The following is a 14236-nucleotide window of genomic DNA, read 5'->3' on the forward strand; positions in this document are numbered from 1 at the left end:
GGAAGTAAGACCTCTGAAGAGCAGCTCTGGAAATCCACCTCCATAGGAAGCTCCATTGGGATAGGAAGTCAGGGTGGGACGAAATTAAATTAGTAGACGACACTAGTTCAACTAGAGTAAACAGAGCAGCCCTCGGCTCAGCAAGGGGCCCGGCACCATTTTATTGCTCATAAATAGCTACACTCTGCAAATGGTCCATTAAAAAGCAGGCCGGCCTGAGGGCCGTGTCAAATTAAAACATTGCTGCCATGCCCGTCGGCTTCAGGTATGTGTTCCCATTGCCCAATCAGCAGAGCCTTTCACAGCTTTATAGTGGAGGAAAGATAAACATAAAAAGTAAGTTGGCCATCAAACTCTTGACCCCGGCCTCTGCACACCATATAAGAACTTTATATGTCTTTGTTGGTAATGGCGAACTCTCTCGTTCCTGTCAGCACAACCAAAATGATGAAAAACCACATTAATCCACTTCACTTTATGCCCTCCCAGTTTGCCCAGCAGGCTTTGAGATTTACAGCGCCGTGTCTTTCCTGCATGTATGTTTAAGAGGGAAATGGTGCAGAGCAATCCGATGAGTTACGACGTCGTTCATCACTTCCCTGCAACCCGTTCACTTCTGTTTCTTTAGCCAAGAGGCACCAGTCCATGAAACTATTCCCTGATGTATAATTTTTGTGTGTATAATGTAAATGGGCGTAACTCCCTCGTGCCTTTTATGGCTGATTGATAGCTTGAAACAGCCAATCAAATGCTCAGTTCTGCTTGCTCTTCCTCCATGTGACAGCATGTGTCCTCATTTGACATGTGCCATAAATTGCTTTATGTGTTGTGTGACCAGCATCCGGTGATTGCTTCAGAGTGGTGCTGTCATGTTCTTTAACACTCTGAGAGCCCATCAGAATTTAATTTACAATCTGAGTTTGTGTACACATTATTCAAATATGAGCTTTTTGAGCTCATATTCAATGCGTCTCTGTTTTATAGACTTAGTAGTGGCTGAACACTTAATATGTGCACAATTATGTAAGATATTGTTCATTATGTGCTCATCACTCATGAACTGGTTCATAACATTGTATTAATGCTGTTTGTTATGCCATTATTGATTATGCAGAAACTTATTGTTTCAATTCCCTTTCAGTGGGAAAGTTAGTCTGAGTGTAATGTAATAAAACGTTTGACTGTCAGCATAAAGTCTAATCCATTTATTCTGGCCAATAACTGCTCACTTAGACAGGAGGAGGTTGCTTCTCTGACTTGTAAAGCAACCAACTGTAATTTGTTTTGTTTTTACATGTTAATTTTACTTTATTTTACATGCAAGCACAGAAAAATATGTACAAAGTTATTGTGCATCAAACAAGCATAGTATCATATTTTTTCTTCTTAATTAGTTATTTCTTTTTTTTTTTTTTTTTTGAGAAAAAATCTATTTTTTTATAATTTTTTTCAAAAAAAGAGTGTTTTTGTTTTGTTGTTTTTTTTTTTTAGTGTATATATATTTATTTAAGTATGTTTGTACTGGAAAACAAGACTAATGCTTAGTATGTTTTTTTTTTTTCTCGCAGTGTTCCACTAATGGATATCTAATTTACTTGCTACTAAGTGCCTCAAACAAACCTGGCATAAACAATGCAAATTTTGAAAAATTTTCAGTTGCAAAAAAACAAAAAACAAAAGAAAAAACATATCTGTATCATATTAGTGCTTGCCATTTTTGCATGGAATATGACTCAGAACATATTTTAGTTTTTGAACAGACTGGATGGTCTGGGGTGTGAGTTTGAGATTTGTTAAAGTGATGAGATCATGGAAAAAACCTTATGTCTTACCGTATTTACCAATGCCTGTAAAACAGTGAACATAAAAAAAAAAACAGGCCTTTTATTTTATATTCACCTCTCTTTTTTAGGCACTTAAGCAAAATTTTGCATGCTTTGCTATATCTCTAAACTTTTCTAATTAGCTTCTAACTAAATCAGACAGTCAGTGTTTGTACAGCAAGTTAAACTGCTTAGGGAGGTAAGTGCCATAACAGCATTAGAACTACACAAAAATGTCATTGTTGAGTGTCTGGGAGGATCAGGATTATGTTTCTTCAGCAGAATATCCAGGATGTGGAAGCGCAGAATATGGAGATGTGGCCACTCGCCAAAGGAGGACTTTGAAATAATGGATCAATTTCTGCTCTCTAATGACTGTGCTGGTAAGGATTTATTGAGCTGATGCATGACCTTGAGTAACCCTATAAAAAAATAAATAATAATAAATAAACATATCCTTTCTCATTGCCAGTTTATTTAATCCAATAATGACTTCTCCTTCCTGAGCTGTCAAACCTCTTTCTGTTTGCAATGTCCACTCTTTAAGCTAGACTCTCTAGCACTGCCTTTGAGGCGTCACACAGTGGGTAATGGTGGAAGTGTGTATATGTACACATATGCATGCAATGAGGATATGTTTTTATTTTATGAATTTAATATTCAAGGTTCATGAATGTATGTACAGTATATTGCATGAATTTGTGCATAATGTTGAACAATCCATCCCGTTCCAGATGTTTGAATGTCTTTGGTCATTGCATGTTTTTAAATGCAATAACCAATTCAGTATGTACATCTCTTGCATTGTGCCCCTGCTCACTCATTTGTCAAGTGACATTATGTCAACTGGCTCTAACCTCTCTGACACTGGCCTCCAGCCATTCTTATTGTCGAACGCTGCCATCTGACAAAAATGGCAAGAACTTTCTGAAAATGGCATGTTTTGGCTGGCTTTATGGAAATATCTTCTTCTGGGGAAAACAAATTGTAGTTGAACGTGTGATTTTTTAATTGAATTTGAATTAAACTATCAAAAAGGATGTAGAATTTCAGTTTGAATTTGAATGTAAGGATGTAAGATTTAAATACATTGACATTAATAGAGCTAATTCTTAACTGTACAGTAACTGTCCTGACAATGCCTTGTTTAAAGGTTTTTACTTATTTTTATTTATTTATTTTTTTTTTTTTAAAAGCCTTGAAATTTGTAGGTTTATGGGTAAGATGGATGGATGAATAGATATGATGGATGGATGAATGGATGGATGGATAGATGATTAGATACCATGGTTGATGCTGGATGAAAAGATACACTAAATGGATGGATGGAAGATGGATGGATAAATGGGAATGATGGATGGGGGAGGAATAGATACTATAGATGGAATGATGCATGAATAGATACAATGGATGGATGATGGTTGGATGCATATATCCGATGGATGGATGGAAACAATGGATGGATGGACGATGAAAAGATTTGATGGAATGGTGAATAGATACGATAGATGGATGGATGGATGGATGAATAGATACAATCGATGCATGATGGATGGATGAATAGATATGATGGATGGATGAATGAATGAATAGATAGAGTGGATGGATAAATATAGATACGATAGATGGATGAATAGATATAATGGAGGGGTACGATGGATAGATGGATGGATGGATAAATAGATCAGACCAGATCTAACATACCGTACGATGTGATGACTGCACCTGACAAATCTACTTCAGGTACAGTAGATAGGAACAGTGGAAATGTTAAAAGAAAGAGCGGGAGGAAGTGAATGTGCAGGATAAGTCATTATTGCCATTATCGCTGGGCTCAGGGTCAGGTTTCAGCTGATATGCACTTTAACCGCTTGATGTTTTCCATTGATGTGCTCTCTCATCCGAAGGCTGTAATCAATACCATCAATTGCGCAAATGACTGTTAGATAAAGGCCACTGTAGGACCCCCACCACCACCAAAAGCCATAAGAGCAGAAGAACCATTATGGCTTCACTTCTGGTGCTTATTATCATCCGGAGCTGCATAGTATTAACAGTCAGAATCCTATAATAATACAATCATGCCAACTTATACAAAATTGGATTTTGTTGTGTTTAACAAAGAAATAACAGGATGTAACAGTTGTGAAATTGTGAGATTACTGTAATGTGCTTGGGTGTTTTTATTACTGTGGTTTGTGATGTATAGGCAGTATTGGGCTGATAATGTCATGCTTAGTTGCTTGCTGTCTTCAGGATATTCGTAGTACTCTGTTCCAAAAACAGTGTCCAAATTGTATATATAACAATATATACGAATATATATATAACAATAAAATATATTAAACATATAATACAAAATGTATAAATTAATTAATTAAAATTATTTGGTATTACCCCATTACCCAGTTACCCTGTTATTCTCATTAAAATAATGCTTAAAACATTTCCATGGTTTCAAACTCAGGCCACATTAGGCCTTTGCCACATAAACAACTGGTGTTTTTTTTTTTTTTTTTCCAAATAGACCCGGGTGTTATTTTGCCATATTTTCAGTCTCAACGTGATGAGCTCATGTATCTATTTGGCTCCCTTTTATTCTTGCAGTACGAGAATTTAATTTAAAACTCATTACTAGTGGTAAATGAGAATGCTGCGACCATTTCACCAGTAATAAAAGAAACGAGAAACTGAAGAGAGAGGAAATGCTCATGTGGATTGTTATTGGATGTGTAAACACACATAAATAAAACTGCACTTTCTGAACATCTTGCAGTCAGACACTGTAAAAAAGCATTTTACTAGATTAAACAGTCATCTCATGCAGTAAAATACTGTATTTTGATTTGTTACTAATGGTTTAAGTAACGTATTGAGACACCTCAAGTGGCATCAGGGAGCAGTCCAAAGAGGTCAGAGACAATATCTACTGTCCATTTGAAAAGTTCTTTCATTTAGCCAGTTTTCTCAGTCTTAATGAGGTCGTTTTATCTTAAAGTTCCCGAGGGCAAGTTAAACTCCGGCTGATGGAAGGCAGTCGTTTGGTAAAGACATTGGTTTTGACCTCTGTTGCCATACAGCTCTAGGTGTAATTAAGGCTCATTATGGTGCACTGTTCTGTTGAACACGCTGAATGCGGCTACTGCTGATGAGACAGATGGCAAATATCAGGCTCGCAATGGCATCAGCTTGAGCTGTGCCCACACATTGACTATTCAACCATTCAGCTGAAACTCTGGAACTGTGAGCTGCGGTCAGGCCATCAGCTTACGTCTCGTTATATGGCCAATGCTTTTATTTCAAAGCGACTTACGGTCTGTTCAAGGCATGTATTTGGTCATAATGTGCATTGCCACAGGAAGTACTTTCTCTTGTGCATGTTAAGCCCTATAGATATATGCATGCTTTCATAATGTTTTAAAATTAAGTGTTGCTTTGCTAGTTCTATCCATACATTCCGATCTCATGAATATTTGTATACATTTTAAATAAAGTGTGGTTCTATCACACAACTACTTAAATTTATCTAGACACTGAAATGTATACCATGTTAACCATATTATATGTATATATTTGCAGGTGTTTAGGTAAGTAAATTACTAAATTGAGGTTCGATTCAACAGCTTTTGAGGGCGATTAACCTAATAAAACAAAACAAAAAAACAAAAAAGTGCCTTTTTTTCCATCAAGGTTAAATTCAAAAATACATTAAAAATTACACTTCCATTGCAATTGTAATCATAGTAATTAAGTAGAAATGTGAAACTAATTCTTCTGTTAAACAGCAGTAATGCTTTTTAGATCATTTCACTGTTGAAACAGTAACTGATTTTTATTTATTTATTTTTTTTTCACAATAACATTTCATTAACAGGTATATTGTTTACATTTTGTGGCTGTACTTTTGAAACGAGAGTATTTTGAAGGTTAGTTCATTCAGAAATAAAAATAGTCCTCATTTACTTTTCCTCATGTTTGTCACAATGTTTGCAGGCAGACAGACGAAGGCAGATGAATAAAGTTCGACAAGACAATGTTTAATAATAAATCCAAAAGGAGCAGGCAGACCAGCGTTTGCAAACACATAAACATAACTGTGACCGGACCAAGAGTGACTGTGTGGGTAAACTATATAAAGCAGACACAAACAAGATGATTAATGAAACACAGAACCAATACTGCACTAAAGAACTAAAAAGTGGCGGGAAATCAAAACAAAGGAAGACATGAAATGAGGGAATACGAACTAAAAATCTTAGAATGGAACTAGACTGAATATAATGGTGACAATGTCTTTCAAAACCTATATTTCTTGTTTCTGCGTAAAATGTCTTTTTATTAATATTATTATTATTCTATCCTTGTACATGCAAATCAAATAGTTCCAGTGTGCCCATTGTTCTTTAAAATATCTAAAATATAAAAATCAAACAGATTTTGCATAATATCAGGGTGAGTAAAAGATGAGAGAATTAAAATTAGCCCTTTTCACTTCCATTGTGAGAGTCTCATTTTTTTTTTTCATTTTTAGGAGGCACAAATTCATTAATGGACAGTAGTAACCAACAACATATTCCTTTAACACTCTTCTAATTAAATTAAAATTGAAAGTTCAACACCACCTGCGTGACTCATGAGTTATGTAACAAGAAACCAATAGCACTTATTAACCCGCGTCTCAAAGTAAATTCTTTTCAGTGTTGATGTTAAAAATGCGTGTATAAGCACACATGACAAGTGTTTCTAAGCGCAGAGAACGGGGGGCTTTTTTCCCGGGTTTTGCCTACGGTATCATGTCAGTCAAACTTAGACTTCAACTCCCACTGAATGTGTCTCAGATCTGCTGATGCAAATGAAGCCGCTTTATTCCACTAGCTCTCTCGCTCTTATTCCCACTTTTGTCTCAAGGTGGATGTGAGTATCAGAAATAACAATCCTCCAATTCATTAATAAAGTGCCTTAGAGAGAGTGGAAATGACAGAGGAAGCCGAAAGGAAAATCGAGAGTGTTTGAAAACAATGAGTGAGACAGGACTGCGAGCGGCGAGGGCCGTGATCCCTCAGTGGGATCTGAGGAGAAGAAAATAAATTCACTCTAATTTCCTAATGGAGAACAAGCTTGTTAACTAGCATTCTGCTGATTTTCGTTTGCTCCCTTTTGCCTCACTCGGTGTGTGCTCTTTGTAATCTCTGAGGTCACGTGGTTTAACCCAGAATTCTTAGAATTGACCCACAGTGGGATCCATACTGCAAAGAAGCAACACACAAAGAGGTCTTGTGGCATTACAGGCAAGTTAAAGAGTCTCACATGGTAGCTGTGCATAAAGAAGAATAAAGTACACTGGGTTTTAGGCCACCTGCAAGCTTGAGTTCAACAGGCACTTTGTGAAACTTTTCAGGGTCAGATTCAGTCCTCTTCTCACTAATTAATCAGTTTCTTGCAGCTTCTGTTCGATACTGAATATCATTGTATATGCAGATGGACAGCATGTATTTGTTTAGCTCTCATTTGAGAAAATAGCTTCTGTTAAACATTCATTGTTGTTGTTGTCATTGTTTAACTAATTGCCTATTTCAATCAATAAATCTAGTATAGTAAAAAAATAAATAATGATACATGTAATGTAGATCAATGATGTATACAGATGTCATCACCCCCTTTTATCTGAATTTAACTGAATAAAACAGTATGATTTATTATACCAGTCAGGTTGCAGATATCTATGTAAGATACTGTATAATGCATCCAGTGCTTATTGAAAAGCACCAGCCGTACCTTTTTAATGCACGTATAGACTTCAAGTAAAGCATGACGGAACAGGAATCATCAGTAATCATCTCTTTGAAGGATGAACAGTTTGGGACACTCTGTATTAGAGCAAGAGCAAGTTTATTACGTCTGTGTCCTTTTGAAGTTGTTTTTAGTGTCTGGAGAGGCGAGTGTCAGGGTGATAACAGCAGCTGTCTCTCCCCGAGGGGTGAGATGCAGATTAAGGGTGGATTAGTTGCTCGGGGGCCGTGTTGCATGTGTTATCATTGCAGGGATGATAGTAGCCAGGCACCAGATGCACCGCCCTGCCTGCTCAAAAGGGCCCTTGTGTCTCCAGAGTTAGGCCCTCTTAAACATCTCACAAATTAAATCGGCCTTTCTCGACTACATGCAGCTTAGTTTGCTGCTGATTCCTTGAGACTTCTTTTAACGATTCAAAAAGTTAAACAGACGGACTCTGAATTCTGATTGGATGAGACACAATCAAAATGTAAAATAGCTGATATATAGTGTAGTTTAGGAATGTAACTGTTTTTATCAAACCTTTTTTTATTGATTAAAAAAAAACAGTTGTGGTAACATTTACATATAATAAAAAAAATAGAAGATGAATAAAAAAACTTATTCAAACATGAAAGTATGAACAGTATTATTGGAGTATGTTTTACAAGAAAATACAGTTTCAGTATACATCAAAATGTCATGTTTAATTTGGTGATTTACTTGCATTTATGTAGTTATTTTTGAAATATACTGTACTATCAATTTCTGAGTAAAATTTGTTTCTACACCATTCTCTTCTTACATTTGTTTGATCAAAAATGCAGTAAAAACAGTACTATTGTGAAATATTATTATACGTTTAACTGCTTTACTGTATATTTGAATATATTTAAAAATTTAATTTATTCTTGTGATCAAAGCTGAATTTTCAGCATCAATACTCCTTCAGAAATCATTCTCATATGCTGATTTGCTGTTCAAGAAACATTAAAAATCAATGTTGAAAACTGTTGTGCTGTTTAACATTTTGTGGAATCCGTATTTTTTTCTGATTTCTTTTAGTGAATAGAAAGTAGTAGTGTATATGTAACCATGCATCAGGTGAATTTCACATAAAAATTGCTTCTAAACCGTAAACAGTGTGCGGTTAAGCAAATGCACTGAACAACCACTGAAGGTTAATACATAATGTTAAGTGTTTGCTCAAATCCATAACCCTAAATATGAGTATTAATAGCAACAATGCTCAACTTACAATCATAGTACACCTTTAAGGGTATTAAAGTACTGTCGTGTTTATGGTGCCGTAAACACAAGCTCATTCTGGAGTGTAGTAAAAGCCTCCTTCCTCATGTACTGTAATAGCTTTCAGTGATCAGAAATGCTGCTGTGTTCTCATCTGGAAACGAGTGACTGCTTATGAAACCTCAGCAGGCATATCTGGGATGTTTCTCTGAAGAAAAGCTTCTCCCCCTTAGCCATTGTATGGCTCATTATTTAAAATAACGTAAAGAGAAGTCCCTTTCAGCCTGGTAATTATCCTGCGTGGATGAGTGAGAGCGGATTAGAGAGTACTGTGATACGGGCGAAGCTGCCGTTTCGTCTTTGTTTACGCAAAAGTGCCGCCACACTGGCTTACCATTGCAATTGGACAATGTTTTCCCCTAAATGAATTACATGCTCTATTTGAGGAGTTGAATTGAATTACAGAATGCTTGGGAAACAAACGCTTCTACGTTCGAAAATGTCTTCTAATGATTCCTTTGTTTTCAGCGAGCTGCAAACTAGATTAGATCCTAAACAAATGGGTTTTTGCCACCTCCAAAGGCCACTCTGTAAAAAGAGACTTTAAAAGGACAGAATGAGAGAACGAGTGAGTCTCGGTTTTGATGGAAGGGAATGACGCAGATGGAGCATCGATGGCATGTACTTCTGTGTGGCTGTGTGTGTGTGTTTGTGTCAGAAAGTCCTGTTATCTGAGATGAACAGCATTGAGGAAACTGCTTTAAACACATTGAAGCTGTTAGAAGGGAAATGGCTTTGAATTGCATACAGCTATATAAATGACTTCAGAGCAGCATGCATGTGGCACCAGAACAGTAAAGATTTTAGTTTGGGTGAGACTATCAAAACTTCAGCACATAAATTTGTTTCCATTGATAAACAGATAAAATATAAATATAAATATACTTACAGTCAACATAAAATGGCATTTGAAACTCATATGATAGATAGATAGATAGATAGATAGATAGATAGATAGATAGATAGATAGATAGATTGATTGATTGATTGATTCATGTAGGACCTGCAGAGGCTTTGTGAGTTTAATGAAAAGCTAATAATAATTATAAAAATAATAATAATAGAACATAGAAAATTTGATAAATAAATCTTAAATCAAAATACTTAATAAAATATAGAAAAATCTATGTATATCCTTTGTCATTATCTAATATATACATATTATATTTACTGCAAGTATGTATTTATTTAGCTATTTAGTTTTACTCAAATAATTATTTTTCAGATCTTTTGCTATTTGCTGTAAACTTTATTACATTAACATCTACCAGCATTAAATTTCATGGTCCTGGAAAGCAGGTCATGTAATATTCAATAACGATTACGGTTTTTAATCGCGGTTTATCGCATGAATTTCTGGGATTAATCAAATTATGTACAAAATTCAATAATGAATTCAAAAGTAGTGTACTGCGCACTTTTTCATTTAAAAGTATTGTTATATGAACAAAAGTGCAATAACATTGGGTTTACAAACACTTTAAACAAACAAGGTGCTTTTTTTTTAGCAGTATTTTACATAGTACCTGTTAAAATATTTATTGTAAATCTCAACTTATAACATTAATGTAATCAAATTAAAATATAATACCATAGCTATTTGCCACTGCCAGGGTGTTAATGTTTTTATAGAAAATGTTTTATAGTTTGTTACAGAAAAACAAGTTATGCTCAGAGTCCAGAGCCTTGATCATAAATTATAACAGGCACCTTCTGAGTAGAGACCTGCACTATAGCGTGACCCAATGAAACAAGAGTGTGTCGTGGGAAAATACTTGATGGGCGAGTGCGGGCGGGTAGAGGCTTGTGTGTGCGGGATGCGGTAGAATAATGGTGTGCTCACAATCTTAACCGCGCCCGAGCGCATTTGACCCCCAAAGCCCAGTTAGTTTGATTAGTGTTATCACTCCATGCCGCGCTCGGGCGCGGTTCGTTTAGCCGGCCCTGGCACGGTTGGAAGAGGTGGGCCAGAGCATGGTTCAATTGGGCTCGGGCGCGAGCGCTGAACTTCTGATACCTGCAGCATGATTTCTGAGCAGCGAAAGCAATAGATCTTTAAAGCAATATATTGTGAGAGGGCCGTGTGTTACCACGTTCCAAACGACTCAAAATAATAAACTACAAAGTTAAAAAAAAAACAATGCACTCCACTGTGTTCTGATCGAGAGCGCTTCTCTGCTATCTTCACATGCTTTTAGAAACTTCCTATTTCCCACTTATGAAGTTGTGAGTGCTTCATGTGAGCACTGCTGCAGTCTTAGGCCCACCCCAAATGCTCTCATTGGTTGAGACGCGTGATGACACCCATCCCAAGCCAGTACTGATCTGCATATATATATATATACACACACACACACACGAGTCAGGATTAAAATTGACCCTATTTACATCATACTTAAATTCATCCATAGTACATTATTCCATTTTTTTTTTTTTTTTTTTTTTCATTTTTCCTCTGACACAATTTTTCTTCTTTGGTCGACATCATCAATCCGCCTTATTTTTCAACCCCTTGCCATACAAACATCTCACTCGGTTTACAATTGGAACACATACTTTTCAAGATCCAACTGATTGTCTATTGAATGCAATTAACCATCGTACATGCTTCACTCTAAATTACATCACATTATGCAATAAAATGGGTTGCGAATGCAGTTTCATGTTGACCTGTGTGTTTAAATTGTGAATTTAAAAGACCAGAGAAGTGATGCATCATGGATGTAGTGCATTGTGTCCCCTATTTTATTATTTTGTAATGCTCTAGGTGTAATAACTCTGTACGGTAGCACCAGGAAGCCCCTCTGTGGTGGTGTGACTAAGCTGCCATCAGCCGTACCTCCATAAACTTGGTCGTAACAGACCAACCTCACAGGCAAAAGCTGCCGCACTTCATCTTCTTGGTGAACGCTGGCATTTCTCATTACATTCCCTAACAACCATCAGTTTGTGTGGTGGCCTTCCTGCTCAAGCTGGCTAAATGTGCCTCCTGTGTACGACCCAACAGCAAGGGGTTATGGGGAACTCCATTCAGAAAAAGTGGCAAAACCCATATGAACATACCTGCTCACGGTCAGGGGTGAAATGAGCTCCGGTGGTGAGGAATGATGTTTATGTGACACAAGGGGACCACAGCTGAGCACAGCAGGAACATAGAAAGGAATGATGAAATGAGTATCAGCAAGATCTCGGGAGAGAGACAGAAAGAGATAGAGGAGTTATTCTGATGTTTAGAAGAAAAGTGCATCGATTGTTTAAGGTTTTAAAGTGCTATTCCTTTGAGGAAAAAGACTGACTGATAGAAACAGATGTGCATTTCTATGGGTATCATCAAGGTGTTTTGAGTTCAGTTAGAGAGAAAGAAAAATCACAACTAAGATTTCTTTAATATTCTCCTCGTTTTTTCCTTTTTTTATGTTAAATAAATCTAACACTTTTGAAAATTGATTTTTGGCAGTTGAAATAAATCTGAAATAAAATTAAACTTTAAAGTTAAAAAAAGAAAGAATTAGAAATATCTTCACAACTAACTGAAATAAGGTTAGATACTAAAATTAATTACGGCTACTGTATATAAATATATTTTTAAAATGAATAAAACTAATAAAACGACAAGCACAATGTAATTTCTAAAACTAAAATTTAACTGAAAACTGGGGGAAAAAGATAATTCAAAATATGAATATTAATAAATACTATAATAATATATATAAATATATAAATCATAAATATGTAAATAATATATAAATCATTGGTATCATTGAGATAATATTATAGTTTAATATTTTGAATGAGTTTTTATTTTTATATTTTTCATTTTCATTTTGAAGTTTTAGTAATTTAGTAATTTTTCTGTTTTTTTTTTTGTCTATACACATTTTATTAATTTAATTTCAGTTTCTGGTATTTTAGTATATTAAGTTAAACTAAAGTAAGATGAGAAATGTTGGAAATGTTTATTTTAATTATTTTTTTTATTTTAATTTATTTAATTTTATTTCAGTTAACCTTTATTTTACATCCAGTAATAACTTTTTTAATGGTTTTAATTTTAGTTTCTATTTTAGTTTTAGTTAAGTATAATAACCCTGGTAACCCTGGTAATCAAGTATATTTTCTGAAGGTCAGAGAACAAGAGAACATATCTGTCAGAATAATTATTAATTTGATAGCATTATTAATTTCACAGCTTTATGTATGCCATGAAAGAGGGATTTGGACAAACCTCTAATTCTAAATGTTTACCTGGCAACCTATAAAATGAATAAAAATATGTACATTTACACTCAATATTTCCATAGACTAGACTACAATAGAGAGATGGGCAATTTTGACTTGGACTAATTAGCAACCACCCAAAATTCCCTAGTTGGTAGGTACACAGCAAAGTTTAAAGCCAATCAGAACATCTTATCAACCAACTAGCAATGCCCTGGCAACCAATCACAGCACTGATAACATCATCAATGTGACTTTTGCTTGTATAATCTAATTTGTATTCATATTTTTCCTGCTGTATTTCAGAGACCAAGCTGCTAAGTGAGAACTGCATTACATGTCCTGATCTATGAACGAGTGACCTCTGAGCAACGGGTCCATGAGCTAGAAGTGTTCCACACCCCACGTACCCATTCAACACATACTGTGGAGGTAATTCGCTCTGCCAGAGAGGGTGAGCTGTATTCACCTTCCAGACACATTGAGCTCTCAGCCTCTTCACACACACAGGGTTTGATACGCTGCCCGCTGTCTTATCTGCATCCACAACCACATAAACATGCATGCCGGCGTCCTTCCCTTCACTCGGCTGCTGTTCTCTCTCTGGATTCACAGTCAAATTGATTTACTGCTGGAGCTAATAGGATCCACACAAGATGTCATTACCAATGAGGAGAAAGAGTCACATGTTGTGGGCACATCACAGGAAGGTCATTCAGTCGGGATTCAAGGCGGTGATTCAGTTGAAAATATAGGTTCAGGAGATTTAGTGTTGTTGAGCGGCTTTGTAATATTGTGTTTGTAATATTTTTTCTTTTCTTTTCTTTTTTTTTTTAAATACTTTTACTCATCAAGGGTGCAAACATTGATCAAAAGTGATAGTAAAGAAATGTAAAAAAATGTTACAATTGTTTTTTATTTAAAATTGAACTTTGAACTTTCTATTCATCAAAAAATCCTGAAAAAGTATTGAAAAATATTATGGTTTCCACAAAAATGTCAGGGAACACAACTGATAATAACATTAATGATAATAAATGAAGACCAATTCAGTATTAATTTTTTTTGAAGGGTTTCTGATGTGAAACTGAAAACTGAAATAATGATGCTAAAAATTC

The 14236-nt window shown here is 35.6% G+C and overlaps 1 long non-coding RNA gene across 1 annotated transcript in view; it reads left to right on the plus strand.

The window, feature by feature from the left end:
- Positions 1 to 13856, plus strand: part of LOC122148613 — a 29178-nt gene extending 15322 nt beyond the window's left edge. The window contains exon 3 of the long non-coding RNA XR_006162510.1: positions 13425 to 13856. This is a non-coding gene — a long non-coding RNA (uncharacterized LOC122148613). The remainder of the gene's footprint in view (positions 1 to 13424) is intronic.
- Positions 13857 to 14236: the final 380 nt, after the last annotated feature.

This window comes from Cyprinus carpio, chromosome A18 (assembly GCF_018340385.1).
Source record: "Cyprinus carpio isolate SPL01 chromosome A18, ASM1834038v1, whole genome shotgun sequence".
Classification (NCBI taxonomy): Eukaryota; Metazoa; Chordata; class Actinopteri; order Cypriniformes; family Cyprinidae; genus Cyprinus; species Cyprinus carpio.